The sequence below is a fragment of the Lepidochelys kempii genome, chromosome 2 (assembly GCF_965140285.1).
Source record: "Lepidochelys kempii isolate rLepKem1 chromosome 2, rLepKem1.hap1, whole genome shotgun sequence".
NCBI lineage: Eukaryota > Metazoa > Chordata > Testudines > Cheloniidae > Lepidochelys > Lepidochelys kempii.
The window spans coordinates 134,397,059-134,424,343 of NC_136381.1; the positions used below are offsets into that span (position 1 = coordinate 134,397,059).

A 27,285-nucleotide genomic window follows, 5' to 3' on the forward strand; every position below is an offset into this window, starting at 1 on the left:
TGTATAGCAGAAATTACAGTAGTAACTAGAGACCTAAACCAAGATCCAGCTTCCCAAGGCCAAATGGATGCCCAAGAACGAATATGGATTTAGGAGCCTATCTTAACTCTTCTTCAAAATATAGCTTTCCTGATTAATTATGTAATATGAACACTGATGTTTCTAATAAACCTGAGCAACTAGCATTCTGTACATCTCAAGGAATCTTGTCTGATAAGACCAGTAAAGCCAAGATCATTGTATCAGTTACCAGAGTAGTCTCCAGTACATTAAAGAATCTAAGCCATTTGGTGCTGCAGTTCATTTTTAGATGTTACTTCTCACATATTATTTAATTTACTAATGCATATTTTTATTAATGCCTATAAATATATACAAACATATATACATCTGCAATAAGACTGGATACAAGAACAAATATTCTAAATAAGTCAAAAGATTCAGCATCCAAAGAGCAATGAAACTACACTGATCAAAAGATATCCTACACATCTACATTGCACCTATGAAATGCAAATTTGATTAGTGTATGTTAGTCTTAACCATATAAATAGTTGATAACTGTTTCATCAGCTGATTTAGCCACTAAGCCGGAAGTAATCTTGCTAAAGACAAAGATAAATTGAGATGGGGAAGTTCTGCGGAAAGGTTTTTGTAATACTGGTGTTTTCAGTAAAGAATTGGCCAGTAAAAATGGTTGTTTTACAGTCACAGAACAGTACTTTTTAGACTAAAAGTTGTCCAGCATGCAGAACTGTTGCAAGATTTCAGGGCTAGTTGTATTTGGGGAAAATCCACAAATGGAAGACAGGACAAATACATGAAGCATTAGTTGGATACTACAATTTATTCCAGTAGCTTCATGTTTAAAGGTGATATACACAAATATTTTCATAGAGATTTAGGAAGGTTCAAAATTCATAAGGCATGCATGCTCCTTATGTAATTTCAGAGTTACATTTTCAAGGTGTGGGGGAGGATAAAAACTGAAAGCTTCATTTCAGAAATAGTTAACAGGGATAACATATCACTTAACTTATTTGTTGGCACATTTGTCTAAACAAAACACTTTTAAACCCCCGAGGAAAACAAGCAAAAGCAACAAAAAAAAAAAATACTGCACACAAAATACAGAACTGAATAGTCTCATGTTTTAGCCTAGATTTTATTTTAATGGGATTAAATTATGATATTCTCAGGGGTTCAGCTAGATACAAAAATGCTGTGTGGTGTGCAGTTCCAGCAGCAATGTACTAACAAATTCTCTGAATTACACAATCAGCTGTTTTATACATTAACGCACACCAAGAGAAGGAACCACCATGATTTTCCCCTCTCTGCATGGTGGGGTGTGTGTTTGTTTTTTTTTCCCCCAGACCATGGAATGTAGCTAACATTCTCCCTCTGAAACCGACACCCCAACATACACACACTGCTCATTCCCTAATCCAGCAGGGAGGAAGATCACAACGTCAAGCATCTCCTTGATAGGAAGTTCCAGTTCTGTAGGAAACCATGGAGCGACAGGAAATGCAAGAACCTTTGTTCCTTTTCTCCCTCCCTATTCCCAGCTCCTTTGAAAGCCAGTTGTATTCATTCGTTATTACTATTGTATTTTCCTCCCTCCTCCTCCCACTCTATATTAAGCACCAGAACCAATTGACAGAGGCTGCTGGTAGAGGTACTTCTCCTGGAAACTCCATCTCTGCAGCTGACGCGGCAGCCTCGCTCACACCGCTCCCCGCACCCAGCCTCCTGCTGCTTCTCCTGCGAGACTTTTGTTGGAGGAGGCGCTGGGGGGGGGGGGGGGAGCAGTTGTGCTTAAAAATCGTCTGCGTGTCTGAAGTCTGTCCAGCCCTGTAGGTAGTGTGTCCGGCATGCGTCCCTCCGCCAAGGCGTACACAGGCTCCCCTCAAATGCAAAGGCTCTGATAATGGCCAGCGCCTCTGCCCCCGCGCCCCACACACCAGTGCCCTTAATGGCAGTATTAAAAGAGTACGAAGTAACCATCCACTGGGGACAAGAGGGCTGGGAATGTGAGATTTCCATTCCAGCCAATGCTCAGAAGCGAGATTGGAGGAGAGGTAACAAAAGCCACAGCCAAGATCGGGTTTGGTGAATGACCGCGGCTTGGGGACGGGGGTCGCCTACACCGAACTGGTTTTGGCAGAAGCTGATCATACGGATCCTCTCGCTCTGTGGCTGGAGAGACACGTCGCCTAAAAGAGTCGTAATTTGCAAAGCCTATAAGATCTGCACCACCTCCAAGAGTTTTCCACCAGGAAACAATCATAGCCTACATCGTCATCCTTGACCAGAGCGTGTTCTGAGGAGACGGGAAAGAGAAATACCAGATCAGATGTCAAGACGCGACAATCTGAATGAGAGAAAAATGTCTCATAAAAATCTCAGTAAAACAGAGGGAGGTGCTTGAGGAGACGGCCTTAAAAACCATGAGAGTCTCGCTCTTGATGGAGTCTTGGTAGGATCTGTCACAGCAAGGGTCCCCCGCCCCCGCAGCATGGCTGCTGCTTCTTCTTCTTCTTCTTTTTTTTTTTTTTTAAACAAGATGGTTAACGTGGAATTTAACTGCAGTAGATAAATTAAACCCACTTAATCGTCTTCAGCCACGAGGACTCACAAATGGATCTGCCTCATTAGAGTTGCTATATAATACCCCTTTGTCTACGAGCTGGCCAGACAGCAGTTCCCACAAGAAACTGAATAATGGGAGAGACAGGCCAGCCGAATAGGGTTACCCCATTTGCAGCACAGACCTCGAAAGGCCATTTTGCTAGAAGGTTTACAATGCAAGGATAGCTAATTCTGCAAAACCCGCAACCTCATTTTTCATGGTCACTTTTTCTCGATCAAAATTTGGGAGGCGAGAAGGTTGTCCCCACCGAAAACATAGGTTTAGTACCATTAAAAAAATAAACCAGTAAAATTCTCTTTAGTATAACAATGGCGTAGTTACCAGGATAAAAAAAATTACATGGAATTGGAGGGGTGTGTGATTTATTCCCTCTTTAAATTCTCCAATAAGAAAAAATTAAGTTCCTAGCAAAATATTATGCTATTTAAAACATTATTTGAGCTCGTGGGAGAGGAATGTCCTGGGGATTAAATCTACAAACATCCTGGCTTCCTTGTGTATATTGCAACATCTCTGAATGCCTTTGTTCCATTGATTCTGATATGAGCTTGATTAATGATGGAGAGATCTTTCTGACTTGTCCCTCTCTCCACACCCTGCTCTCTGGCGCATGCGTGAGGCAAAGACAAAGGAATAGGTAATTACAGTACAATTTCATTCATTTTGACTGCAGTATTGCTCTGTTAGCAAAGACAACCAATACCATGGGGTTTATTCACACCCACCTGATGTGGTAGACTTGTTGTGTGTGTGTGTGTTGGTATTAGTCCCTAAAAACACAATAAAGACATCTGTAACTTAGTTGCGAGAGAGTCCCTCATTGTAAATACATATTGTAGGTGAGGTGATCCTTCCCTGCATCATAAAGGGTTGATGGAGAGAGAGAGAGAGAGAGAGAGAGAGAGAGAGAGAGAATAAGGCAAAAAAAAATTACATGGACATGTAGCCTTGACTGGGGGGAATAAAAGATTTGTTGGAGTACAGAGAAAGCATTCGATGCATATTCATGCACATTTATTGAAATACAGGCTGCATTAGGAGAGGAGGGTTGGGCGCGGGGGACACGTCTGGTTTGTTAGCTGCAGCCCAGACAGAACTAACGCTGCTAAACCTCCAAAAATTTGCATAAAGCATTGACAAGTCTGGGGATTAAAATTGTTGCCGCGTATGCTGTCATTTTCAAGCACACCCGTGATTGTTAAAGCAATAAGCAAGCTCTTTTAGTGCCTAATCAAGAACAATCACATTGTTAAAAGCTACAATAGGCTAACTGGCTGAGCTTCCATTTAAAAGGATTTAGTTCCCAGTTAGTGAGGGTTTGCGTCAAGATTTATATTTTAATCAAACACATTCCCTATCTCGTCCTATTCCAAAAGCCAAAATGCCCCACAGGTAAAACAGAAAACCATCTTTCCAAATCTAGGACATTGCCCTAGTATCAGCTATATGTTATCTCGCTATGGTGTCTCTTCGCCTCCTCCCCTCCATGTTCTTAACATGGATTCATTTTCTTCTCTATGTGCTTCATTTCATGAGTAGGTTTGGAGGGGTGTTGTTTAAAGCAACCTTCCTGAGAAAATTCAAGCCACTAAAAATTACGCAGTATTACAAACACCCTGTTCCCCCACCCTCTCTCTCTCACATACACACACACCACAAAGCGTGGTAACAGGCATTTCAAAGTAAGGACTGGATTTTCATCCATTTTTGAGCCTCACATGAATTCATACGTTCTCTCCCTTTCGAGGAATAGAACCCTTCACGGCGTGCCTGATAAGAGATGGGTGTTAAAGCACCTCCCAATCTGCTATTCTTTCTCCACTGGAGCGGTTTAAAAAAATAACTCCTTTCCCCACGTTTGAGACAGATCTAGACAGAAAAGAATCAAATGCAAAGCTCGTGGTGTCGTCCACGGAAATGGCATAAGTGAGACGCTGCTTCTTACCTTTTTTATATTTTCCTCTCTCCCCTTGTGTGTGTTTGTGTGCTCTGGTGTCACAGGGAGAGTCCTAGGTAGCCTAGCGCCGCTTGGCTTGGGCTGAGTTGGTGTGTGGCTCTCCCCTGCTCGCTTGCTGGGACTGGAGTGACTAGTGCTTGTTGGAGCAATGCCGCCGCCGCTGCTACTGCTGCTGCCTCTGCATTTCTCTCTCTCTCTCTCTCTCTCTCCCCCCCCCCCCACCCCACCCCCCTCTCTCTCTGTGACAGTCTGTGGGCAGTTCAAAAGCCACACGCACTCTCATTTATTTATTTATTTAAGAAGCTCGTAGGCAGGCGAGGTGCTTGCCCACGCTCACGCGTAGGGGGCGCACTGACCCAAGGTTTTAAATATAGGCTTGCACGCTAGAGGAGGATTTGTTGGGAAGGTGCATAACCCTCTTTTTCGTGTAAAATTATAGGATCCCAGAAAGGATCCCGGCGGTGGGTTGTCTGGATCCGAGGAACCATTCCTCCTGCCCAAAGACATCTCTAACAGCCCGTCTCCCTCTCGAGAGAGAGAGAGAGAAAAGGTGGGAGGCAGGTGCCCTTTGCGAGGAGGCGAAGCTGTTCCTTTCCAGCAGCAGCAGCAGCTCCCACGCCACTTCCAACACAGGATTTACATCTTGGAGACATCAACAAAAGAGCCTTCCACCCTGCGCTTGTGCGGCAGACCGGCCAGCAGCTCGCAGGGGCACACGCCGATCAGCGGACTCCTAAAGTTAGGCGCAGCTCGGCAAGCCTTCGCGGGAGGTTGCATGGTGATGTTGGGAGCCGCGATGGGTCCGTTCAGTTGCAAGCTGGGCTGCCTGCCTCGAGTGTCACCTTTCCTGGAGGAGAGTAAAGAAGCCCGGTGTGAGGGGGCATCCCGGGGAAATGGGGAGAGCTCTAACCAGTCGTGTATTCCATTAACAAGCTAAGGACCAGGTCTGGCCTTTAAAGCCCACTCGTTTCTCAAGAGAACGGAGAGGATTTTACTCCATCGCTCCCGCAGTTGACGAGCTAGCCCGGAGATCGCAAGTTTCTGTAAGGTCTGACCCCTCGCCACAGTTCCGGTCATGTTCAGAGCTTGCAGCGACCGTAGGGCGATCCTGCCCTCGGATCATACCCCCTAGCCCCCCACGAAAACGAAGGCCACACGCCTTCTGGGAACTTCGGGTTTCCCCAGGACCCGAGTTGGGGAGGGGGGGGGAACAACTTTATTTACAGTTAACGCAGCTGTTTATTTGATTAAGGGTCTACAAATCAGTGAAATTGCTACCCAAAAAAAAAAAACCCAACCCTATTTACCCGATATTTTTATTTGCAGCACTTTGACGCCCTCTGCGCCTTAAAAGAGGTCAGGACAGTTTGTAAATACAAGTAACAGGATAGGATTAGCTACAGCGTTGATGAGTAGATCTTGCGATCTAGTGAAAGGGAAGAAGAGTCTTGACACCGTAAATCTGGATCCGTTTCACTGAACAAAATTTAAAAGTCGTGGCTGGGGCATCTCCTCTGGGGGACTGACTGCTTCATAGTCACGCAGTGGAGTTGACAGGTATGCCAAAACTTTGAAAGGGAGCAAACCAAAATATCTGAGTACACCAGACTAAACTAGCGGGTTTGCTGCAGGGATAGGATTTTATATGCAAGGAGACCTACTTCTAGTGCACTCTAATACAGCGGGACTTGTTTTATAACGTAGTAAAATGAATTGTTTCTGGGAACCACGAGGTACACGTTGTGGCTATTAGGAACGTCTGATAAGTTTACTGTCAAGTTGAATGGAAGATGTCTGGAAGAGGGTTCTACTTATATGTATATACAGCCCCCCGCCAAACACCTCGTACACAAATCAATAGACCACGCTGTTTATAGAGGAGCGCCTAGCTAGCAAACTAATGCAGTTCCCATTTTCCTGATATGAATACTTTGTAATACAAAAAGAAAAGGAGTACTGGTGACTAACCAATTTATTTGAGCGTAAGCTTTCGTGAGCTACAGCTCACTTCATCGGATGCATCGAATTTGTAATACAAAGAATTACATAAATACACTAGACTGGGAGAATTAGTGAGCACAAGCCAAAGCTAACGTGATAGCTAGCACTTGAGTATTATGCATAACATATTGTCTATATTTCAGGAGTAACGACGAGCCAGAGTTTTTGTAGAAATTCAGATACAACGATCTGTGTGCGACATGCAAATTTCCGCTTTCAAATTTGTCCTTTCAGGCTAGCTAATCTGCCTCTTTCAGTATGCAATAGTTGATGCCATTCCCGAACATTTCCAAAAATGGAAAGCGTCAAGAAATCCACACGTACTGTGTTGCTGGCTCGCTTTCATGTCGGGGACAGCAAGCCCCAGAGAAGGCGTGATTGGAATATAGATCCACAAGTTACCATAGAAACTAGAGAGAGAGCCTGCATCGGGATTAAGAGCTGCAAATTCACAAGAATAGGGCTTGTGGTTTCCTAGTAGCTGTTCTTATCAAGATAAAAAATGCTGCCTTCTTCCTATACAGTGATTAAATGGTTTTATTAGCTTAACAAACCTCGATATTCAAAGTCTTACCATAAATCAGTGTTTAACTAATGCCACCCTTAATATCTTTAAGCCTGTAAACCAAGAACAATTTAGTACTTGTAAAAATGTCTTCTGACAGCTTCCAATGTGTACAGTTAAGGAGATTTCTTACTAACCTTTAAACCTTTTTCAGACAGTATGAAGGCATTGCAGTATACTCTCTCTCTCTCACACACACACACACACACACACACAGTCTTCCACCAAGCAATCATTTGCAATTTAGGTAGGGTGAAATGGCAAAATACTGTAATGTAAAATGGCTTTTTGACACCTTTCTGCATTCATTTCCATTCACTGCAGAGCCTTGAAACCAGTCTGTTTGGTTAAGGGAGGCTGGTTAATTGGTAACAAGAGCTGAAATTTAGGATCATGTTTCAAAATGAGAAGGGATTTTCCACCAAGTTAAAGCAGCCGTTCCAATATAAGTTAGGTTGGAGTTAGGTACAATGACACTGCAGGAACGGTTATGTTGACAAAGCAGACTAATATTCTCCTAATGCCCAGCAGAATTTGTCAAGAAAGAGAGTGAGACAGCATGGTTGAATTTGGTGCCCAATTGCAAGGGCCCAATGTTGCTTTTCTCCACTCTCAAACATTTTGAGGTGTCCACTTTTGGGTGTATAGGGCCACTGTTGCTAGTGCTCACACACCTGTGGCACCTGAACCAGAGTGCGACTGACTTGAGCCTGATCAGTTTCACCATTATTGCCCTGCTGAGATTCTGGAAGCACACCAGGCAAGAGTGACATTAAACAAGCTTGCATCAGTTACCTTGCTGCTGCACCTGTTTTGGACATGCTGTGTGCAGAAATCTGATGTTGAAGTGGGGTGGGGAGGGAGTATGTATTAGATGGACAGGGAAACAAAAGTGAACTGCTTAGTTTTAGTGAGAAAATTACAGAACGAAAAATACTCAAACAGCCTCTTCTGAAAGAGATTTGGCCCTCAGGGTTTCATAAGAGATGTTTGATCAGATATGCTTATTCACATGGAGATCAGAAAAAGTAAAGTGGGGAGACTGAGGAAGAATTGCAGTGCCTTGCTACAATCCTTGCACATCATTTACACTCATCTATATATATATATATATGGGCAAAAACATAGGGTTCAATTCCCCTTTGCCCTCCATTTTGTCTCATCGGTTATACTTGTGCAGAGTGCCAAATCAGAGTAGTCCACTCAGAATGGTGGTAGCAATTTACATTGGCTTTGCACAGGCATAAATGATTATGCAAGAAGCAAGGCAGAGGAGAATCAGGCTCACAGACATTACACGTATGTGTGTGTGTGTGTGTGTTTCTACACGTTATTTTTCAATAGGATAAATACCATGTCCACAGGAGTACATAACTTCTGAACAGACTGATTTGAAGGTTGGTAGGTGGGACTCCTGCCTTCACCAAATCAGAGCACCACTAGTTCTTACATGCCTGCACATTCACGTATATGACCCTGAATCTACTCATGATCTTTAGGGTTAACAGGATTTGACCATGTATACACCAAAGGAAAATGGAGTTATGAGGTAAATATGCATAGTACTTCAAACTATTCCTCCTAAAGGCATACTGAACAGAGGAGAAAATGGAAGTCTGAAATGAAGTAACTTATTATAGGGGTTCTAGTGCAGATATGTATGTAACTGATATTTACATTGCAAGTACTGTATCTCTCTCACACACTCACACAATGGCCCTACACACCGAAATCTCTTTCCTGTATCATAGGCAAATGCATTAACAAACCTGTGCAGTCTGTTTAGCCAAAGAGGAGTGATTTTACTCTAAAATAGGGTGAGCAGATGTCCTGATTTTATAGGGACAATCCCAATATTCGGGGCTTTGTCTTATATAAGCACTTATTACCCTCCACCACCATCCTGATTTTTCACACTTGCTATCTGGTCACCCTACCCTAAAATGTGTTAAACTGGCCAGAGTCATGTCAAATTCATGGACCTCTCAACATCAGCAGGGTGATGACCTTACAGTTATTAATAAATAGCCTGAGATACTATAAATATGGAGAAAAAGCAAAATACTGAATTTTGAACTAGAACTCCAGATTCTTACGTTACAATTTGTGTAATTTCCTCTGCAAGCCCTGGGTCTTTAGAGAGGGATTTAAGGAAAAAGTTCTTTAAGAAAATTTCTCATCAGTCATAAAAGGTATCAAATTTAAACTCTCTTACTTGATATGGTGTCAAACTTGTGTTGTGAGTTATTGGCAAGGGGATCCATTTTCCAAGTCAGATGGATGCCATTTGGGGGGTAATATGCTTTAACTGGTATATTACATAGAAGCAATTTCTCCAGAGTTGTTAGTATTCAAATCTTTATTTCTCTCTCTCCTTCTCCCCAGTGTATTTTACTGAGCAAGCTGGTTAAAAGAGCACATAAAGAGGAAATGACTAATGGCAGTGACAACAGAGAAGTTACCTTTTTTTAAAAAAGGACGGGAGAAACATGGTTTTGTTGTGATCCAACCTCCCCTGAGAAGAGTCATCATGCCGTCCCTTTCACCTCTGCACCATGTGAAACCTACATCCATTGCTAGATTCATAAATTGTATGCTTAAGGCAGGCATTGTTCAATTAAAACAAACAAGTTACCTAACTCAGAAGAGAATCTAGGTTATTCAAGGAGTTACAAAACATGCATTTGGCCTATGTTTCACAAAGTGATGTTCTTTACTTTTCACCTGGGATAATTAAATCCAGTGAGCAGCCAGTCCTTAATCAATTTTGGTTTCAGGTTCTCATATGCTTGCAAAAAATTCTCATGAATAAACAACAGGTGCATTGTGAAACATGATATGCTGGCCAACAAGTATAATTCAATAGCATTCATTATTTACAAAATCATACCATTTAAAGAGAAGACAGATGCCTTACATAGCAGTAGTGACTGTTACAGTCTTAGAGCACACTGACAAAGTAAGCTCGATATTTTTTCCAGGCTTGAAGAGATACTACAGTTCATAAGAATACACTCTTTATGAACTTCAGAATTTTAACAAATGGTTGTGTTTCCTGAGGACTTCATAAATGTCAATGTGCACTATTGTCTACACATGCCATTTTCTTTTAAAAGAAAAAGGCAGTCTGTATCATAGGAACTAGGAACACATAGGAGGGAGTGTTCAATATCAGAGTGCTCCAGAAGAGAGCAGAAACCATGAATACTCCAAATAAGAATGAGGTAATATCTTTTATTGAACCACTTCTGTCGGTGAGAGAGACAAGCTTTCAAGCCACATGGAGTTCAACAGAAGTTGGTCCAATAAAAATATATTACCTGCCCAACCTTGTCTCTAATATCCTGGGACTGACAGGGCTACAACTACAGTGCATACCCCAAATAAGAATGACATTCTCAGAGGAGCTTAAACTGAAAATGGATGTCAATTTCTCTTAAATCCCTTGTTTCTTACTGCAAGGTTGCTCTATTCACAGAACATGTTTAAGTGTTCACTTCAGGATATCACTATAGTTGCAAGGCATATGATTTAATACAGTAAAATTGTGATTGTCCAAACCTCCCTTTTCAAAGGAACTGCCTGTTATATGGCTCCCTATTCATAGAATATCAGAGTTGGAAGGGACCTCAGGAGGTCATCTAGTCCAACCCCCTGCTCAAAGCAGGACCAGTCCCCAATGTTTGCCCCAGATCCCTAAATGGCCCCCTCAAGGATTGAGCTCACAACTCTGGGTTTAGCAGGCCAATGCTCAAGCCACTGAGCTATCCCTCCCCCCTATTGTGCTACTGGTTCTCCCAGTACAACTCATGTAATCAAGTTTTATTGGGTTTATTATGTAAATCATCCAACACTGGCTTTTAATTTTTAATCAACCCACTATCGTTAAACATTTGTAAGTTTATCAGCTGCGACCTCTAGAGGGTGCCCTGAGCTTCGAGTTTGGAAGCTCTATTTAGGCTCACAGAAGGTCAGTGATGTTCTTTTCTTCAATCTGAATTCAGAATCCCACAAGGAGTGGGAGAGATGCTATCTTGGAGTTCCCCAAATTGTGAGACACCTTGTTACCTCTGTCTAAGCAAAAGGGGGACTTGCTTGCACTTAGCTCCCTGATACTAGCAGTCTGTCAGCCATCCAAACAATCTCCACAGAACTCCGCCAGCCCTTACTTTGCCTTGCAGGTTAACAATAAGTGCACCCCATTCCTTGAACCCCTCTGAAAGTGTCCCGCTATAGTATCCAGCCCATCACACACACACACACACACACACACACGGAAATTACCAGGTAAACTGTCCCCAGAGAGACTGTGTACAGTACATGTCTGGCACAACTCAGTGTCAGGTCTTTTATAACATTGCAGCACTGAAATATATTTATAGTGGAATACTCATAAGTTTATTATCAAAGGTTTAAGTTTTAAGAGACAGCGAGTAAAGATAATAAGTGGAAACAGAAATGGTTACAAATATAAAACAAAACTTATAATGCAATCCTAGCCCTACACTTAACAAGGATTATGTTTCCTAATTAATAAAGGAGATTTTCTGCCAAGGATTCAGTCCTTGAAAAAGCTGTTGATTTCCAGTCAAAGTTAGGATCCAAACTTCCATGAACGGAACACCCCACACCCTTCAAAGGGTTTCCCCTTTGTCTTACTTGTCTCCCAATTATAGTTCAGTAAACCTTTGAAATGCTTTCCTGTTGTTTGTTCTTTGGTGAACTCTTCCCTGTTGGAGGGAAGCTTCCATTGTATTGACTTACAACCAGACAGAGATATACATCTTATCTCCTGCCTGAAAGAAACCTGTTTGCCAGCTCTGCTTGGGGGACAGTTTCTAAACCTATCATCAGTACCTACATATTACTCCTTATGTATCATCTGTGCATACATCTCACAATAATTATGAGGATCAGTCTGACATAAGCTTTTATTAGATACCTCACTTGACCCTCTTTGGATAAATACTATGAAAGCAATGTGTTGGGTGTAGTGAGTTTATCAGGTCTCTCAAGAGTTGCTGACAAAGAACAGTGCTCATTTTGTGTGATGCACTCAGACAATCAGATAATGCAGAGAGTGACATAATGTAACACGGTCGTAGGGAATCTAGTATAGTCTTACAGCAGTACACCCACCGCACAAAGGGAGTGGGGGGGACAAAGACTAAAGAACTTTAGGGATTTGTTCCTCCCTCCTGTACTTCAAAATTAGAGCCCTACCAAATTCACGGATGGCTGTGAAAAACATGTCACAGACCATGAAATCAGACCTCTCCCATGAAGTCTAGCTATTGGTAGGGCAGAGCTGGAGGCACTCCAGCTGGGGGTTCCTACCGTTCACCAGGTTCCAGCTGCTAGTCTTCCTGGCTGGGGAGGGATGGGACTTCCACTTCCCCTGCATGGCTGCTCTTCATGCAGGGAGATCATACCCACCTCTGGGTACCTCCCCCAGCTACAGGAAGCTCTGTGGCTGTGCTGCCTTCAGAGTCCAGCTCTGAATAGGGCCCTATTCATAATAGAAGCAGACACAATGACGGGTTGGAGGACAAGATGGTATCTCATAGGTTGAATAATCACAATTGAATAACCTTGGGGGAAATGGGCAGGGAGAGCGAGGGAAATGGAAGCTAACACACCTGGAAAATTAAAGACTAACGTGTGCTGAGTATACTGCTGGGGGGGGAGCATGACAAACCAAGGAGAGGCCTGGCAGAGCCAATAATTGCCTCTTTACTGGTTTTGCAGGATAGTTTTTTACTTGTTTTCCTTTATTACACCTGGGAAAGCTACTTTTCTCAGCTAATTAGCTAGAGGGCATAACTGAGAGCATGCCAGGCACTTGCTTTGTCAATTAGCACTCCATCTTCTTTAAAGAACGATATGCAAATTGAGGACACCTGGCCAAACCAAACACAAACCCACGCTTGCAGGCCACTCTCCCTTCCGTAACCCTGCTACAGTCTAACTTCTGACAGTCAGCACAGCTGGGACAGCATGGATTGCTTTGCTCATAGCCCCCACTCGCTTTCTTTGCTACAGCCTAATCTGCAAAGGTGCTGTAGTTTACACACACATACACTCGACTTGCAAGTAATGGAAGTGTGGAGGGACAGGCAGGGGTCAGCAGGAGAAGTGCTAGGGAAGCCTTAGGCTACATGGTTTGTTTTCAGTTACATTGAAAAGCCACTGGCGGCAGCTTAATGCCCCCTGGGAGCTTTAAGAAGATGCCAAGAAAATACAGCTGTTGCCTAACCATAATTGGGAGAGAGTGCAGCCTTAGTCTGCAGCACACGCTTCCTGGAGCTTGCATGCTGAGGAACCACTGATGAGCAAGCTTACCTGAAACAGACGAACAGCAGTGCTAGGAGGTACAGATGTCTGGGTGAGGGTGGATAGCAGGCCCTGTAATAGGAAAGGGAGCTCTGACTCTGCTGCCCATCTCTCATACAGCAGCTCACTGGCCTTTCCTAAATCCTTTCCCATCAGTCCACTATTTGCCCCGCTGCCCAAGGCCCCTCCCTCTACAAAACACCCTACCCAATTTGCAGCTGTCCTCCCCAGCCAACCCCCACCAGCCCAGCCACAATGCAATCCCCCAATCCTCTTTGCCAGTCCTTTCCCACTCCCATTCCCCCAACCTATACGCCCTGGTCACTACCCCAGTCCAGCAGTCCCATACTTACTCCAAACCCCTCAACTCTTCCCTCCAGGATTCATCATCCCCTTTATATCTTCAGCTCCTCCTTTGGAGAACAAACCCAACTCCTTGTTACCTTGTGCTCCCCCTTCTCACCATAGCCACTTTATGTTTCTGATTTTATACTTAGGCTGTAAACGCTTCCAGGCAGAGCCCTTCCTCTGCTCTCACCCCCCTTGAATTGCAGCACATGCCAGTTCCTCATGAGACCCCTTATCACCCATCTTCATCCACACTGAAGTCCCCTGAGGTCTCCTCCACACCCCCGTATGCCTATTTCCTGCCTCTCCAGTAATATTTTTCTTTCCTCTCCTCTTTAGTGAATGTCTCCTCATGTCTTTGATCAGTACTGGCAATCAGTGGCAGGGGCTTGCAAACAGTGACGGTTTCTTCCCTTTTACTCCTCAGTTTCACTTTGTGGGGAAAGAGCAGAAATGCCTGGCAGAGGTCAGCAAAAACAAAGAGATGAACGAATGTCCAGTGGCCGTTCTTCCAGATGTTGGAAAGAGGGTAGCGTGGCAAGAGAAAAAAATCGTTCCCCTTCCGATTAGATTATGGGTGATCAGAAATAAAAACTAAAAAAGAAGCAGCCCATCACCGTTCCAAGCCAAAACTGTGCATCTGTCAATTCCGACGGCACCATCTGCCTCAGCGGCCTGGCATCTGGAAGATCCTTCATTCTGAGCAACTTGCAAAGGCATTTCCACGAATTGGCCACAAGGGGGTGCTTTCAGTTCATCATATGCTTCAGGCAGAAGCCTTTACTTCTTGCTTCACCTAAGGAAAGGTAGTCAATTCTCGTACCATTTTCACTCATGCTGAGATTTCCTTAAGTAATGATGACCATTTTTCCTTTTCCATATGATGATCAACACTGCACTGCTGTTGGGATTTCAAAGGTCAATGCACCACTGCTAGTAGTCTGCCACTCCATTTTATGAAGAGGATTTTAAAATGCATTAAAAGTCCAATTCACTGTTGACCTGCACTTCATGCAGTCATTTACACCAGTGCAAAATTGGACTGGGAGGAAAACCCTATTCTAATCTGATTCCATGTACACCTACTTTGCACAAGTATACCTAACTACCCCACATTCAGGACACTGATGAGTGTGGGCCCACAAAGCTTAAAGTATGGGGGAGGTATTTTTGAAAGCTTTGTATCTGACACATTTTGTATTTTTTAGTCATTACTGGGGCTTGTTCGTAAAGCAGTGGGGCTCAGCCTTAGCATAACAGCAACACAGCTCATAGCACAATGTGATTTTATAAGAGTGTTGCCTGCAAATTCCTGTGAAAAGTTCTTTGGCCAAGATCCTCAAGGGTATTTAGGCTCCAAGCTTCAATGGAAGTTAAGAGCTTTAATACCTTTGAAGATATGGGCCTTTGCCTTTCTATATGTTTGTAAGTGCTAAGCACATTTTGGGCACTATTCCAATATATATATATATATATATATATATATATATATATATATACACAAAATTCCATTCTATTTAGGTTCTTATATCACACCCATGAGTGGTATCTGACATCTAAGTAATTCCATCATAAATCTCTCCACTTTATTACACAAACACTCGATGACTGATTGACAGGCCAGAGGAAGGAGTATGTGATTTTTATTAAAATAACATCAGAAAAGTCTGCAGGGACTGGCCCTATTTGCCTGCTCCATTCCTGGAAGCAGAATGTTTACATATACAAGTATCCTTGTTCCAGTACGGCTAAAGCCCAAATTCTGAAAAAGAGCACACAACCTGAATGTGTGAGCCACTTAGGTCACACATGTACTTGGGACTGAAGAAGGCAACCCTCAGCCCCAGTCTGCTGTAGTGGACACCCTGTGGTTACTACTGCATAGTGTGGACAGGAAGAACACCCATAAGCTGCTGCTACTGCCCCTCTACATATCTTTGTAGGCCAATAGATCCACAGTTTGTGGAGCAAACGACCATGCCCCAGTGTGTACCCACAGTGCCTGGGCCTGGGCCCCATCCCCTTTCTTCCCCACCCCTCCTTCTGTGCTCCCGTGGACTGCTCTTCCAGAGTGATTGGCTTTGTGCCATTCAGGAGACTGCCATGTTCAGTGATGTGGCCTCTCTAGATTCAGGTCCATATCTAGGGTTGCCTACTTTCTACTTTCTGAAAACTGGACCTCCCCTGCTCCACCTCTTCCCCCACACCCCACCCTCTGCCCCACCTCTTCCCTTTAAGCCCCGCACCCACTCACTCCTCCCCCTTCCCCCGTCACTTGCTCCTCTCCCCGGCCTTCCTCCTCACTGGATCCTTTCCACCTCCTTTTCCCCTCCCTCCAGCTGGGATCCCTCTGCTCCAGGGCTGGGATGGGAGATGCAGCCTGATGTGAAGCCTGCTGTCTGCCTGCCCATGAGATGCAGGTAGGAGTTGGCCCCAGCTGAGCAGGGGCTGGCATGGTTTGATGACCCAGTGCCTCTCTCCACCCTTGGTAACCAGACTTCTGGTGTCAGGTCAGTATGTTTGACTGGACACTGACAGGTTCCCTTTTCAACTGACTTTCCGGTCAAAAATTGGACACCTGGTAACCCTATCCATAGCCCAGTGGAACCACATTTGTTCCACTGTTCTATGGGCCTTTCATAGTCCCTATATAGCATCAAGGCCCTGAATTTGCAAACACTTATGCTCATGCTTTACTTCATGCACATGAGCAGTCCTGCTGAAATCAACGTACCTGTTCACACGCATAGAGTTAAGCAAGGGCAGTGTTTGTAGGCCTAAGTGATTCAAAAGATCTGATTTTTGTAGAATTCAGTACCCAAGGGGGAAAACAAGGATATACCATACATGCACCTAGGGAGGAAATCAGCACAATGATTCATACTCTGGAATTCTGATTTTTGGTTTTAACCAATAAAAACCAATAAAACACCCCAAAACAAAAAAAGAGTAATTAAATCAGTGTTTATCCAATAAATAGGAGCCTACCAAATGCACTGTCCATTTTGGTCAATTTCACAGTCATAGGATTTTTAAAATCATTAATTTCATGATTTCAGCTATTTAAATCTTAAAATTCACAGTTTTGTAATTTTAGGGGTCCTGACCCAAAAAGGAATGGGGGGGGTAACAATGTTATTGTAGGGGGGGTTGCGATACCACGACCCTTACTTGTGCACTGCTGCTGGCAGACGTGCTGCCTTCAGAACTGGGCAGCTGGGGAGAGGCGGCTGCTGGCCAGGATCCAAGCTCTGAAGGCAGAGCTGCTGCCAGCAGCAGCGCAGAAGTAAGGATGGCAGGGAATGATATTGCCATCCTTATTTCTGGACTGCTGCTGGCGGGGCATGCCTTCAGAGCTGGCCAACAGCCGCCACTCTCTGGCCGCCCAGCTCTGAAAGCAGCGCAGAAGTAAGGGTGGCAAAACCATGATCCCGTCCTCTGCAACTCCCTTTTCGGTCAGGGCCCCCAATTTGAGAAGTGCTGGTCTCCCCCATGAAATCTGGTCTTTTCTGTGCTTTTATCTGATACTATACAGATTTCATGGGGGAGACCAGATTTCATGGTCCATGTTACGTTTTTCATGGTTGTGAATTTGGTAGGGCCCTACCAATAAACACAAGAAATAGTTAGTTGTATCTAAGGGATAGTCTACACACTGCAGAAATGCTGGGGGTGTGATTTCTAAAGGGCATTAATGTGTTGTGCATTAATTGATCTATGTAGACCCTGTTGGTGTACACTAAAGGTTCCCTAGTGTCTTTTAACATTTGAAACAGTACTATGTTAGAGCACACTGGGAAATATTACAAAGAGATTACTCATTATAGCATATACAAAGATAAAGCCCTGAAAAACTCTGATTTTTGGACCTCTACATAAAACTCAAAAATTGCTAAAAAATAAGCTCCCCTGAAATGAAATGAATAAACCCTGGAAAACAGAGCCCCTATTCATAATGGTAGGCTAATTATTACAATTTACTAGCAATGTTGTTATATTTGAAAGTGCAATCTGTATTCAGGGGACTAGATTTTTCATGCCCCAGGCGTGTACGCATGCTTACACATTTTTTAAGGGTCAATATATTTTGGGTCTGGTTTTCTTTTTATTTTCAAAAGCTTATTGTGGAGTAGTGTGGAGGATAAATACAAATCCTAAAACTGCATAAGTTGGGTTATGTTCAGGTATACAAAAATGACTGCAATTCATCACATGCAGAAACAATCCAGAACACCTAATTGGATGATGGGCCCGAACCAAACTTCCATATCGGAACACTTCTGAATACAAAGCCAAATTCTGATCCAAATAATGGAGTGAGTGGTATGAACAAAAAATGTGGATCCAAAACACCCTTGAACATTGTGGTGGCTGACATCTAGATCCCAAGATGCTGTGGTATTTCTGAATATATTATGCTTCTATGTAGTTATTTAGTCCATAGTACATGGTAAAACAAACAGCAACAGGAAAAAAATGACTAACCAAATCCTTTTGGACTTGCAAAATTCATAAAAGTTGCAGTATATTTATTTAGCATATTTAGAGAAGACCACATTATTCTTCATTTCTGAACAGCAAGAGAACTTCCTTCTGCATGTTTGGAAAAAAGACAACGATATGTCCACGCATTTTGAACACCTGTCAGTTAATTGGCTCTTATGGTGGGCAGCTTCTCCACTGCCAATATTTAGGCTAGTTCCTGAAGTCCTGGTTCCATTTTCACTTAGTTTTGTCTTTATTGGACCCTTTGCCTGAGGAAGAACTGAATAAGGGCTTCAGCCTTTGGCATTTTGTCAACAAAGTTCCTTCCAGCCAAGAGTTAAAGAATGATCATGTCCTGATGTTGATCATAATCCTAACCCCACATTATACATGACCTGATCCTGCATCCACTAAAGTCAGTGGCAACAGTCCCAAGAATTTCCGTGGCACAGCTCCATATTGATTTATTGGATGAAATCTACTATCTACTTTAAGTATTTATATGGCCCCCATCATCTGAACACCTCACAATCTCTAATGTATTTGTCCTTATACCACCTCTGTAAACTAGGGAAGTTCTATTATCCCCTTTTTACACATGGAGAACTGAGGCAGGCAGACTCAGGCCTAGAGGCTCAAAGATATTTAGGATCCTAGATTCAATTTATTTCAATCAAAGATAGGAGAGTAAATACCTTTGAAGATGTAAGCCTAAATGACTTGTCCAAAGTCACATAGGAAACCTGTGGTAGAGAAGGGACTTAAATCCTTGTTCTTTAAGTCCTAGGTTAGGGCCTGAACCACTGGACCATCCTGCCTATCTAGAAAGTAAAGTCCCCAACTGGAACACCTGTACTCTCAATGTAATATTAATGAGATTTGAACCATAATCCAAAATCCTGTTAAAACTGATGTTGTTTTCTTAATGTGGATTTTGCACATGTAGACTTCAAAGAGAGTTGGATCAAGACCTTCCTGTATAGCTACCTTGTGGACAGCATGACCTGTTCTGTATTAATAATAAAAGCTACCAAGTATAATTTACATGCTACTGAGATCAGTTTTTGAAAAAGTGACCTCTAATTTGGGTGCCTCCATTTTGTAGTGTCTGCCTTTAAGATATCTAGGGTGAAATCCTGGCCCCATTGACACCACAAGCAAAACTCCCATTGACCTCAGTAGGGCCATGACTTCACCCCAGAGGTACTATGCAGAAAGGATTTGGGAATAAGATCCCCAGGACCGTGATTCTCTCCATTTGCATCTCGGATGGTCATTTCCACTTGTGTAGACTGAGTGTAAAACTAATGTAAAATACTACCACTGAAGGGAGTAGAAAATTCTGATTTGACTGCATTTTGAACAGATGTGAGTGACTAAATAAGGTACAAGGCACTGAAGAACCAAGCCCTAGAGCCCTGAACCTCAGTTCTCTGAATGGTCATTTTGCACTATTAAAACTGCCCTAAAGGGTCAGCTAACTGTTCCCCTAATATGGCCACTTTACATCACCCTCTCCCTACACCACCCCTTGACTCAGGGTGCTTTGGAGGTGGCTTGAGGACAGGGAAGATGGGATGAAAAAGGCCAGTAGGGCTGCAACTGGAGTATGATGTGTTTTGCTGATCTCTGGCCAGTGGAATGGTCCCTAAAGAAAAGGTCTAACCAGCATAAATTAGAACAGCTCTGTGGCTTGTCTATCTTGCATCAGGGTCTTGTTCAAACCCCAGGTGGCCATGGATTAAAGCATGAGCATGGCACAGCTGGGAATTGAACCCTAGGAATCAAATTAAGCTAGCCACCCAAAAAGGAAGGCATATAAAACTGAAGGAGAGATTTTAAAATTTGGGCATACGTGACTCACCCAAAGTCACATAGAAGCTGGCAAAGCAGACAATGCTGACTGTCAGTCCTCAGCTATAACCATTAAACCGTGTCAAGAAAATACATTATTCTGTAATATAGATTGCTCCCATGTGGTAATGGAATTCTCATTTGGCAAATTCACAGTCAACAGTTATGAGACACTTCTGTTAAATGAAAATGTTGGCAGAAGATTCTGAAGAGTATATAGCACAATGGTCACGGAAGATAGCGGTCTTCTATTGACCTTCAAAACTGGGAGACTTGAGTTTCAACAGGGACATTGGTCATTAAGGTGTGGTTGCATACAAGTTAATTTGCTATCTCCCATGAAGTAGGATACATTCCCACAGTGGTGCACCAAGGATTTAGCCACAGGACTCTCGTCTGTGTTATAGGGAGACATGCTGTCTGGCTCCTGAGCCCTGCTTTGAAATGTTACCCCATTTTGTTTGAGATGTTTATTTTCATCTCTGTTTATGTGCTAAGTTTAGTGACCATGGAGGGAGAAAGAACTTAAGCTTTAAAGAACCCTGAAGATGTGTATTACCAGCTGTCTATCTCTGACTGAGTGAGGATCTAATTGTTATACCTTTTGCCTATATTAGGTGACTTGTGTGGATGCCACAAATGAACGAACATATGGGAAAGGCCTAAAATATATGGCAGGATCAAGGCTGTTTTCAGTATTAGATGTGTTTGTATTATATACACAATAGAAATGACTATCCTGTAGCTATACTGCAAAACTTCAGAAAGGAAATGAGATAGAGGCCAGTGGTGTCTGTGGAAATAGAGAAACAGATGATGCACTCAGCTACAGTGAAGAGACCACTAAGTATCTACTGCTTGAGCGATTAGAACTTGCTGACCTGCATGCCTGTGCATCGCAAAGGCAGATGCTTGCTTGCCCAGTGACACAGATGGATTTATAGGGAGAGACGGGTAACAGCCTTCATGGCAGGCACAAGCTGCCAGCACCACTAGGTCCCTCAGGCAAGGTCAATTGATTGCCAAGACCATCCAAGCTTGATTTTGAAAAATGGCAGCAAAGGTTTCCATTTAGTTGGTTTAAGAGAGAGATGCTGGCAATGAAACTATGGATACAGGACTAAGAAATTATGGCCTAATCCAAAATCCACTGAAGTCGCTGGAGGTTTCTCATTGCCTTTCAGGCCTGATGCAAAGCCCATTCAAGGAGCATTCTGTGTGAACAGAAAGCATGAATAACAACATTCTATAGAGATCAGGTTTCAATGTCACTGGACTGTTCACCCAACGCCAGTAAAAAATTGCTAATTGTGAGCCCTTCTCTACTTCTTCAGAGAGCTACACACAGAGGAGCTGGCATCAGCTGGGGACAGCAAGAGCTTAGGCTCAGGAGTCTAGGGTTCTCCTGTCCTATATGCTGACTCACTGTTAGAGCAGGTCAACATTTTCCCAAGTTTCAGATTTGGATGACAAAGTGTCACCATCATGGCAGTTTGTGACAATACTATCCAAATTTTCAACCAGCCCTACTTGGTCTATAATCTCAATTAAGTCATTGCCTGTGCCTCACTTTACCAGCTTTAAAATGAGGTTAAAAGAGTTATAAATGGAAGGTGCTTTGTCTATATTAGATAATAATGGTATTCTGCACAAAATGAATTCCAAAGCCTAAAGCTGAGCTGTTTATATTAACAATTTGAAAGTTAAAAGCAAAGAAATTTGTTAGCCCAGTATACAGGTATTCCTGAGTTAACAAGAAGTACCCTCCAACAGCTATTACACAATAATTAATATTTTTAATTTAACTTTCCAAATTGAAATGAAAGAAGGGGGAAGAACTACATAACACAGAATGGCTCTACATCTGCAGAAAGGTAAAGTGTTTCATAAATAAAAGCTTAAGAGATTCCTTTGCCTTCGCCTTCACTCTTCCTTCCTATTGTCTACCCTTCCCTCCCTTATCATATTTCTCCTTCACTCTCTTTAGGTCAGTAAAGCTCTTGTCCCCAGAACTGGTAATACACATGTGTTTATACTGTGTTTCAGCATTATACCAGGATAGTGTGACACTCCCTAAGGGTACCCAGGGTTGTGAGGCACCTCACCACCACTTGCCCTTAGCTTGAAGCAGCCTTGTCTGTGTCTACTGTGGATCAGCTCCCTGAAACCACCAGCCTCTGGCAACACAAACACTACCTTCTAGGCCTCCGCAGGCCTCGCTTTCTCTGTACATGTAGTGATAGGCACACAGCAACCCCCAAGTGCTCTGAGCATTCCCTGTAGTGTCCAGCCCCTTATCTGCTGAACACTGACAGAACTACCAGGTCTGCTGCTCCTGAAGGAACAGTACACTGCAGCTTACTAGTTATACCTCACAACTCAGCCCCGCTGAACACACAGCATTTAGATATATTTATAGTGAAAAGAAGAATAAGTTTATCATCAAAGAACAGAGATTCAAGTCAAAGTGAGTGAGAATATTAGAAACAAATAGGTTTTATATAAAACAAAATCATAACATGCTTTCTAGAGACAAAACTTAACTAACAAGTTATCCTCCTGCTGAAGAAGCTTATCTCATACAAAGATCTCATCATTTTCAACCAAGCATGGCTGAGATTGCACTTTCATGAAGCAAATCTGCTATCCATTTACCTCCTAGGTGGGGAATGCCCATTGTCCTCTCTTCTCCCCCTCCTACCCAGATATAGTCAAGGAAACCTTTGGGGTACATCTCAAGATACGGCTCTCTCCATTTTCACCCCTGCTGTTTTTCTCTTCCTGTAAGTTTTTTCTGAAGTTCCCACAATCCTTCATTTGCATTCAATTCAGACTGGTGATAGGAGACCCACTGTGAATGAGACAATACTCAATTTATTCAAACAAACAGGTGGATAAACTTCTCTTTGTCTGATAGGAAACGTGTTTTTCACCATTGCTGGTGACCAACCTTCCAGACACAGATTCTAAGAACATATTTTAGTATATATACACAACTCTTTAAATAGTGGCCTTACATACATTTCACACTGCTATCAATGACCAGCATGACACAGACTTTTATTTAAGACCTAACATGACATTATTTGGTGAACTAGAATGAACACACCAGACTCAGGTGATTTCTTTAATCCCTCGATAATCCCTGGCCAGTTGGCATTAAGAGATTCTTGGGTTACAGAGAGGCTGAGTCTGCAATTCTCCCATAATACAGATACAAATGTCTCCAGTCACCACCTGACCACTTTGTTGTTTTGGTCCCCTCTTCCCAACTTTCCTCCTTTGTCTCTGCTGTCTTCCTAGAGCTCTTTGTGGTGGGGGATTCATTTATGCATATACAGCACTTGGTTCATTGTGGGTGTGATGGGTTCGGTCCCAGGGATCCCCTTGGGACTGTCATCTGATGTGCTGAAATTACCTCTGAGCCTGTTTTCCCTGCCAGCTTGGGACTCCAGAACCTGTCTTGTTGAGCCAGACACTCTAGCCTGCTGCAACACAGACTCAGGGTCTGGGTCACACCCCCAAAGCTGCAGACTTTAACCAAAAACAGCTCAGCAGGTTACCTCTCCAGCACCCAGACACCCAGTTCCCAGTGGGATCCAAACCCCAAATAAATCCAGTTTACCCTGTATAAAGTTTATACATTGTAAATTCATAAATTGTCCGCTCTCTGATAGAGAGATATGCACAGCTGTTTGCTCCCCCAGGTATTAATCACTTACTCTGGGTTTATTAATAAACAAAAGTGATTTTATTAAGTATAAAAAGTAGGATTTAAGTGGTTTAAGTAATAATAGACAGAACAAAGTCAGTCACCAAGCAAAATAAAGCAAAAACACACAAGTCTGAGTTAAGAAACAGATTACAGGTAATATCTCACCCTCAGAGATGTTCCAATAAGCTTCTTTCACAGACTAGACTCCTTCCTAGTCTGAGCCCAATCCTTTCCCCTGATACGGTCCTTGTTAGTTCCGGCAGATATCTTAGATGGTAAGCAGGGGTTCTCCCATGACAGGCAGCCTCTTTTTTCCTACTCCACCCCCTTTTACAGCTTTGGCACAAGGCGGGAATCTTTTGTCTCTCTGGGTTCCCACCCTTCCTTCTAAATGGAAAAGTACCAGATTTAAGAAGGATTTCATTATCAGGTAACATGGTCACATGTCACTGTAAGACCCCTCGTCTCCATTCCTCATGGGCTGGCCCACATGTACACGGGAAGGCTTTCGAGTAACTAAGGCCACTGACAACTAATTGTTTCTGGAGCACCTTTAATGGCCTCCACTTTAATATGTTTACATCAGTGATACAAGTTTATATCTTATTCTCTTAACTCCAGATAGAGAAATAATATATGCAAACAAACAGGATGAACACACTTAGTAGATTACAAGCTTTCTAATGACACCATACAAGGGGTATTTAGCATAAAGCATATTCCAGTTATGTCATATTCATAAGCATATTTCCATAAAGCATATGGAGTGCAACATCACAGTGGGCACTAGCAGAACTAAATAAATAATAGGCAAAAGCATGACCCTGACTACACAGCCACACAGAAGAGTAAGGGGTCATAAAGGCCCAGCTCCTCAAAGGTATTTTGAAATCAATGGAATTTAGCAACCTAAATACCTTTGAGGATCTGGGCATATGGGCTCCCTGTATCACCAGTAGACACACAGGGACATGAGTTTCCATGAGGCTGTTACTCCCCATCCTGTGTAATTGGCTTTGGAGCAGATGGCTATGGGTGAGTACTGAGAGGAGTCTTGGCTCTGCCTTCAACACAGCCAAATTAGCGTAGATGGGGAAAATAATCTGCCCTAGCTATAGGGTTAGCACAGATCACTTTGTCCTTGGAGTAAGGGAGAAACCAGGGATCAGAATGTGACTCCAAGTCTCAGTCTGGTCCCTGGTCTGCTCCTGGGGAAGCACAACTAGATCCTATCCCTTGCCTAGAGCCCTCCAGTAGTAAGGGGGCAAGGGGGATCTTTAATGCTCCAGCATGCTCTGTACAAGTTTCCAGTGTGTGAACACTATGCCCTGCCACTAGAGGTGATACATGGTTAATGCTGAGAAATGCCAAGTCATTCTGGATAGCTGCAGTGGATTCATCATCGAGCAATTCAGCCTTGGTGTTTGTGTAGTTTGATGGTCTAATCTGCCCTAAACTGTAATGCAAAACATGTAGGAATACTGGCTACCCCAATACAATCTACTGACACATGGATTTCATTTTCTTGCTCTGCCTGTGCTAGTTTGCGCAGCTTTGTGTGCTTTTTATTTGTACATGAGTAAAAAGCAGCATGTTTGTAAGGAGGAGGCAACATAGGATTTACAGGTCAGGGGGTGGGGGTGTTAACGTTTGTGACAGCAGTGGATTTTTCTGCCTTGGGAAATTAAATCCCCTATTTAAGCATAGAGCAAGTACAGCGGGGGTAGCAGTACACGCTTCCCCGAACTGCCTTGCCAAGTACCTTGACCTTAGGCCAAGTCTACACCACAGCTGTTACAGTAGTACAGCTACAGTGCTGCACGTGTACCATGGTAAAAGGTAGGGTAGATGTTTCCTACACTGACGGGAAAGGCTTTTCAGTTGCTGTATTTAATCTACCTCTCCAAGACATGGCAGCTAGGTCGACAGATGAATTCTTCCATGACCTAGCTGTGTCTACACCAGGGTTTAGGTCGACCTAACTACAGCACTCAGGGCAAAAAATTGTTCAAACCCATGAGCAGCATAGTTAGGTCTATCTAATTCTTAAGGGTACACTAGGCCTTAATTTAAAGGAATTACCTCTAGGGGTGAGAGAATTTTAGTATCCACTGTCCATTTGATCTTTGGCCTTTCTGCTGAGACTATCAATGGTGATGTAGGCTACTGTCCACAAACTGGACTGAGACTGTCAATTCATTTCCCTCAGGCCACTACACAGCCAACTGATTGTAATTAACACTCAGTCACTGTATGCCTAAATCAAATTTAAAAAGAAGGCTAGAGGGCAAAGGTGCTGAAACTAGGGAGATTGGGGGTGCTACAGCACCTCCAGGCTTGAAGTGGTTTCTATCATATCCAGGATTTACAGTTTGGTTCAATGGCTCTCAGTGCCCCCACTATAAAAATTGCTCCAGCACCCCTGCTAGAGGGGAAAGGCTCCATAGTCCACTACCAATCCTTTCAACTCTCCAGACCCCACAAGTCTCTTTTAAAGACAACCTGCAAATGAGTTTAAAAAGTTGGGTCTGGATTTTTTTTTTTGGATGGTTAAAAGCAGAGAAGTTTTTCAAAACAAATAGTTTTATCTTTGGGTCCCTAGGAGGTACAGTAATACAAATAAGTAACAATCATAATATTTTTATCGCCTTAGAAATATCAAGAATGCCAAGTACAGTCAGCCTTTGTTTTACCGGAGGTGTTCTTGAGAGCCTTAGGAGATGTGTATTGTGAGCGCCTACACCTTAACGGAAAAGGTGCTGAAACTTTAACAAAGCCCATTTTTCTTCCACACCGTTAGTTGGACATTGGAGTTAAGTAGAAAAATAGTGACTAAAAGTCTTTTCCCTCTCAACTGCTCAACTCTCAGTCTCGAGGGATAAATAATTTATTAATTCTCTAGAGTTTTCAGGATAGGTAAGACCTCAAATTCTATCATTTCTGTCTCTGACATGCACACACAGAGACAGACGCACACTCTCATACTTCCTTTCTAAGCCCCTCCCCACTTTTGCTCTCATCCCACCCCTTTTTTTCAAAACAAAATGAAGAAACCTTGCACACTTCTTTATCCATCATAAAGAAGCAAAGAGGGCACAAGCTATTTTTCCTTTTCAGGACACAGCTAAAGTTTAGGAATCTTTCATATTCTAACCACAAGTATTATATCAGCCAGTTACAGGTGTACACTACACAGGCAAGAAAAAGTGCACCTGCCTGTCAATTTTTAGCTACAGCTTGGAGAGAGGCGCATACTGTACTAGAGGGGAATTTGGAATCTGCCTTCAGGACCCAAATTGGATTGAAACCTAGTTACTTGTTAGAATATAATTAGCTTTCAACCCACTCACACGGCCATATAAACTCTGGCA

At 43.0% G+C, this 27,285-nt stretch overlaps 1 protein-coding gene and 1 long non-coding RNA gene across 7 annotated transcripts in view; one reads left to right on the forward strand and one right to left on the reverse strand.

Moving 5' to 3' along the window:
- BASP1 (brain abundant membrane attached signal protein 1) overlaps positions 1–4,822 on the reverse strand; it is a 72,427-nt gene extending 67,605 nt beyond the window's left edge. For 2 of the 6 annotated variants that reach the window (XM_073332284.2, XM_073332283.2), the window contains exon 1: positions 4,602–4,807. The gene's annotated coding sequence lies outside the window, so the exon portion shown is untranslated. Of the gene's footprint in view, positions 1–3,381; positions 3,512–4,601 lie in introns of all 6 variants that reach the window. The other 4 variants (XM_073332285.2, XR_012157372.2, XM_073332281.2 and 1 more) reach the window with 4 other exon arrangements.
- A 55-nt stretch (positions 4,823–4,877) lies between these two features.
- Positions 4,878–12,021, forward strand: LOC144930216 (uncharacterized). The gene is made up of 3 exons (XR_013635357.1): positions 4,878–5,656; positions 5,940–6,170; positions 9,565–12,021. It is a non-coding gene; the product is annotated as an uncharacterized LOC144930216 (long non-coding RNA).
- Positions 12,022–27,285: the final 15,264 nt, after the last annotated feature.